This window comes from Pinus tabuliformis, chromosome J (assembly GCF_031772625.1).
Source record: "Pinus tabuliformis cultivar Carrire ecotype Pingquan chromosome J, CPIR1, whole genome shotgun sequence".
Classification (NCBI taxonomy): Eukaryota; Viridiplantae; Streptophyta; class Pinopsida; order Pinales; family Pinaceae; genus Pinus; species Pinus tabuliformis.
This window is the reverse complement of record NC_142295.1, coordinates 801,666,827-801,673,094: the sequence shown is the minus strand read 5'-3', so window position 1 is coordinate 801,673,094 and position 6,268 is coordinate 801,666,827. Positions and strand designations below refer to the sequence as shown.

Here is a 6,268-nt window from a genome sequence, read left to right as displayed (position 1 = left end):
AACTAATCTCATTTCCTACCAATTAATAAAAAATATACTTATAAAAACTCTAAATATACTAATTAAATTATTATCATTTAAAATATCTAAATGTCTAACTGAGTTTTATTTTTTTTGAAAACATTTAAATTGTTTAAAGTTTACAGTGAAAATTTGTAATTTCACAACTTAAATTACTCAATCCTATTTTGGACAAATCTCATTTTCTTTTGTAATTTCAACAAATCCTATAAATTGTGCCCAGTTCACAAATAACCACAATTTCACAACTCAATCTCATTTCATTTTTTTCAGAAGAAAAAGCTGTATAATATTTATATTATATATAGGAAAAACATGTACATTATGGAACTTTTGAAAAAGGGCTGGCTGGAGCCAAAATCTGACCGTAACTTTTCAGAAAATACATATTTCTTTTTTGATAGATGAAGTATGTAGACTATTATAAAAAGATATTCAGACAAAAAACATATTACCTACGTAGAAAATACATATTTCTTTTTTGATAGATCAAGTATGTAGACTATTATAAAAAGATATTCAGACAAAAAACATATTACCTAGCCATAAGACAGTATCACATGTACGGGTTCATGAAACATATCAGAATAGAGTCAACACTATATACTAGCATGGAGAATGGCTGAATAAAGTGTGTGATGGATTCTGCAGTGATGCTTAGATGCCATATGTCACATGGAACTGCAAACCTTTTTTTGATAGTTCGTCCGCTTGCTCATTTTGCTAACTATTTATATGTGTAATAGGATAAAGTGTAGGCTTCCATAATGTTGATATCTTACCCAGCCATCCAGAAAGACTGTCCATTTTTATAGATTGTTTTCCGATTACATGTTCTATGATGATTTTAGAGTCACTGAATATTTGGATAGGTCCAATATCCAAAAAAGAGCAGAATATGAGTAGACCATGTAGAGCCATGGTCTTAGTTTTGTTGTTGGTTCCTAGGCCACCCTTTCAAAAGATATAATATTGTAGGTCCTTTGTAATGTAGATGTAAACACCCCATGCACATTTGCCATCTTTTGCTACTCCATCAAAGTGAGCCTGTGAAAAGATATGCTGAATAGAGGCTGAAACACTAGTCTGAGACTTCGATTGTCCTGAAATATATGGGAGGATTGATAAATAATAGGGGATAATCTTGTCGACTATATCAGGAAATCTTTCTTGCAGTTTTGAAATATCCTTTTGTTTCTTCACTTCCATACAAACCAGAAGACAATAAGTGGAATGGGACGGCAACACTTCCATACAAACCAGAAGACAATAAGTGGAATGGGACGGCAAGTGATTTTAGGTAAACCCTACCATGGGAATGCATCCATTCAAAAAATAACTTATAATTTCAACAAATCTCATTTTACAATTTAAACTTGTAATTTCAACCAATCTCATTTCGTTCGTACAGATTAATAAAAAATATACTGTTAAAAACTCCCAAACGTTAACTAGTTAAACCACGGCATCCTTTACTCTGGCAGTTGCAGCAGACGACATGATCAGGGTTTGTTAATGAAGACCCTGAACTTTTTAGGATGCCATAAATCCAGGTCCAGAAATAACTGGTTGTCGGACGGACTGACGTCAGGAAATTGTCGGAAACAGGTGATTTTGCCGATGAATTTGTCCTTGCCCGTGCTGCAGTGGTCCGCAGATCTATTTCATATTACCCAGAATCACAGGCGATTCGAAGCAGCCGACGTTACAATATGGTCCACTGGCAATCCCTCGCTTTCAAGATTCTGGCGAGCACATGTTTTGTCAGAGGTGTTTTTTCACTCGAAGAAATTGTTTTAGAACCGTTTTTAGGTGTATATAATTTTGTTTGGGATTGGGCCATAAAATTTTTAGGGAAAAAATTTCTCAGTTAATAAATTGATAATAAATAGAAAAACACCTGAAAAATTGTTTTGGAACAGCTTCTAAGTATATATAATTTTGTTTCAGATTGGACTACAAAATCTATGAAAACAAATCTTCCCACCTAACTATTTAGACCGCGTTCACGCACTCACAAAATTTAAACCATTTCTCAATTGTGCAGGTCATCCTTGTTGGGCAGGAGCATGCTCATCTTCTAGGTATCGTTCCAATTTTATCTGATATCTCCTCGATCACGGTCTTTCTGTGCATTAATGGTTTCTGTCTCGTATTTCAGTTCTTTCTGTGCATTAATGGTTTCTGTCTCGTATTTCACTCTGTCTGAGGGGGCAAATTGCAATGACAAACCTTGCAGCCCAAAACAGAAGTTGGAAGTGGGTGATTTCCTTCCACCTCGGAAGTGGGTGATTTCCTTCCACCTCTTTTCACTGTTAGTCCTAGTTCCTGGTTCGCTGACTGTGAACTCAGAAATCTGACAAAACTTGCAAAGCCTTTATACTATTTTACAAAATTCCAGTCATATTTTGAAAAAATTTGGCAGGGATTTTTGTAAATCTAAGTAATAACTGTTTGAAATTTATAATTTCAGGTACCTTAGATGTTTTTTATGGTGTTGAATCTATTTTTACCATCAAATACATGATTCAAACACTGCATCTACAAGAGTTTTTTGAATTTTTTTTTGCCTGGATTCAGAGGATTTTTGGCCGTCCAGCAATTCTTCCGCCTCCATAGAGTACTCCATTTTTTTAATAAGATAATGTTTTATTCCGATTTATTTATATTTTTAAAATCATAATTTTTTTTAAACATAGTAAAAATTTGAATTTTGTCAAGTTTAAATAAAAAGTCCAATTACTTCAATATCATACAATTAAATAACATCAATGACAATAAGTTAAATACACTTTTTTTGTTTATAATTTTCTTAGGGTTGAAATCATTTAGTATAATTGAATTTTTTTTTGATAAATTCCAATTTATATGGTTTTTATTACTATTTTACTGTAGAGGATCAAATCTCTTGAGATGCATATCTATTTTATAGTGAAACAATATTTGATCCCTCTCTATGGATCAATACCATGAGTTATTTTTAATTTTATTTTATTTTTAGAGGGTGTTTTTACTGAGTTAAAATGTTTACATTACATTAGATTAATCTTTTTGTTTATTTTTATTTTGATGTAATTTGACCAAGTGAAAATGTTTCTAGGACAAGACATTACATCTCTTCCATACTCGATTGGAGTGCCTCGGCCTCTGGGTTTAATAAGAGCCTAGAGAGATCAAATCTATTGAGATACAAATCTCTTTTATAGTGAAAAGAGATTTGATCTCTCTTTGGTAGATCCAGGAGAAGGATCTAGTCTGGCTTAATTTCTCCTTTTAAATAGGCAATATTCCACATGAATACCATGGGTCAATACCATGAACTCTTAATAACATAGCTCACTTTTACATTACATTAATATTTTTATTTAATTTTAATTTTAACTAGTGAAAATGTTTACAAGACATGACACGACATGACATTACAACATCTCTTCCATATTATCTTGGAATATTGCAATGAAAAGAGCCTCTCATAATATTTTAGAATTTAAATTATTTAATTTAATTAAAAAAACCACAAAATTTAACTTTTAATATTAAACTCACTCCCTTTATATATATACACACATATATATACGTACACACACACACACACATATATTTGAAATTGTAGCAAGAAAATGTTTCATTTGACTAATGTATTAGTAAAATGGAGAAAATTTGATTTCCCACATTAGGAGGATGACTTGAATTGCAGTTATCTAGAGTTAAGTCAATAAATTGGAGTTTGTAGACTAGAAGTAGAGTTGTGTGTGAGTTGATTTCTAAGATCTAGCAATCTAGTTGAGTTATTGTTAGTTGAACTGAATTAACTGAGCTCTAGTCATTAGTTAAGTGAATTGAATGTTAGTTGAGTAGTTATGACTATTGTTAACTCACCGATCTCTGAGTTTTAACTAGTCAATTACCTAAAAATAAACCCATTCATGCATGGAATTCAAATTTCCTAGTTGAATGGATAGAAAAGGCACATTTGTATATATAATTGTATACTCTTGAGTGTACAGTGCTTTTGCACCAAGGAGGTGATCAATTCCCCTTGGATTTGCTTAAGGAAATAGGGAATTTCTCTATTTTTTAGGAGCTTGATTCCTCCAAGATTGCACAACGAAATAGGAGGTTTTTCCTGAAGCTTTAATTGGCTAAGCGTTGACCATAGCAGATCACGAAGTAAGAGAACAATTTTACAGTGCAGGGTGTGCTTCAGAGTTGAAGCAAGACATTGCAATTGTTTATCTTTCTCATTTGAATCAATGCAAAGTAGCGGAGGGGTTTTTCTTAGTTCGGTTCCCCTGTAAAATAATTGTGTTCCTCATGTTTTGATGGTTGAGTGTTATTACATGTGTTTCTATCATGTGTTTTCCTTTCCACAAAATAGTAGAAGAAATTTGTCTCTCGATTTCAATTCGATTTCATTAGCAATGGGATTTTTTTTTTCAAATTCTACATGGTATCTGAGCTTCAGAAGACTACATAGAAACCTTGTTCCAGATTTTCTCTCAGAGAAATTTTGATTTGCAGAGTTTTTGGTGCAGATTCTATTCAGTACAGGAAAAATATCTTTCAATGAATTGAGGCTTGAGTATGCATTGGAGGGCACCTCAATTTTTTGTCTTTGGAAAGATAGGATGGATGTTGTCCTCGATGATAATGGAGTATGGGAATATACACAAAATTATATTCTAAAACTAGCAACATCAGATGCACAAGAACTTGTTTAGTGGAAGAAAGACACAACAAAATCCAGGAGGATTATTCTGGAGGGTGTCAGAGATCATGTGGTTTCAAACTTGCATGGAAATGAGACTCCTTTTGCAATGTGGAAAACTCTCACATATCTCTTCCATAGAAATTGAGATTCCACTAAATTGGCATTGAGAGATAAATGTAGGAGCATTAAAATGAAGAAAAATGAAACCATTCCACAATGCCTCTCCAGATTCACTCAAGTTCGAGATGAACTTGGAAAAGTAGGTGAAAATGTGCCATCATTTGAACTTGTGAGGATAGCACTCCTTGGCCTTATGAAATCCTCACACAACTATCAAGATTCAGTTAATGGAAGATATAAGCTACCAGATTGGGAGAGACTTTGGTCTGATTTGGTGGACGAGGAGATTAGAAGAAACACTAGAGATGGTGTCACATCCATTGCAGATGAGGAAGAAGATTGTTCTTTAGATGACAAAGGAAATAAGGCCAAAGGCATGAAGGCCCAAGGCGAGGCAAAATCCAGCCAGAACAATGGCAAGAAGAAGGACCTCAACAAAATTAAATGCTTTCACTATCATGAGTATGAACACTATGCAACCAGGTGTCTGCACAAGGAATCTAGCAAGGAGCTTGCATCAAGAACAGGAGGAGGCACTATAGCATCTAAATTTGAGTAGGATTTCACCCTCATTGCTTACATGGAAATCACAGTAAGAGGTAGTGAGTGGTACCTAGTATCTAGTGCCTCATATCATATGACAAGAAACAAGGAATCCTTTAGTAGCCTAGAGAAGAAGGATATCCAATTGCACATAGAATTTGCAAATGATGGGAGGTATAGTACCAAAGGAATTGGTATTGTCACCTTTAAGAGTAACTCAGGCTCCCATCTTCACCTAAAAAATGTTATGTATGTTCCTTGAATGAAGAAATATTTGATTTTTGTAGCTCTTGGAGGACAAAGGTTATGATGTGGTGTTCAGTAAGGGAAAATATTTTCTTAAGCATGTTGCTACTGGACAAGTGAAACAGATTGGAGTTAGAGTAAAAAATCTCTACAACTTAGAGGTAGATTTCGCCATGCATGTAGCTATACCTCTAGGAGTGAGGTGGGGCGATGTAGAGCCTTAATCCCAGAGTTGCATAGATTCAATCAGGGTCCATAGGAGAGAAGTATCAGTTGCAGTATACTATTCTCAAGGATCATTACCCTTGCTATAAGGGACCACAACATTCAGTAGTAGGAGGATCATTGTCAGTGGATCCAGTCAAATCTTGAGTGACAGTTGTAGAGGCCAGTAGCAATCAGAGACTCAGGAGACAGTTGCATCTCAAAGATAGTTGATTCAATATTTTGGATGCTTCTCAGTTGCAGTTGTTGAAGTAGTAATAACAATAGTGAGGCGTAGTGTTATTTGTGCTATAGTACATTCCACAAGAGTTGGATTGGGGTTGTGCATAACCCTTTTCTTGCTAAGAGGGAGTGTTGAAATTGTAGCAATAAAAGGCTTCATTTGACTAGTGCCTTAGTCAA

General features: G+C 34.3%; 1 non-coding gene across 1 annotated transcript; it reads right to left on the bottom strand.

The window, feature by feature from the left end:
• Positions 1-2,038: 2,038 nt before the first annotated feature.
• LOC149229143 (U6 spliceosomal RNA) lies at positions 2,039-2,145 on the bottom strand. The gene has a single exon (XR_016248498.1). It is a non-coding gene; the product is annotated as a U6 spliceosomal RNA (small nuclear RNA).
• Positions 2,146-6,268: the final 4,123 nt, after the last annotated feature.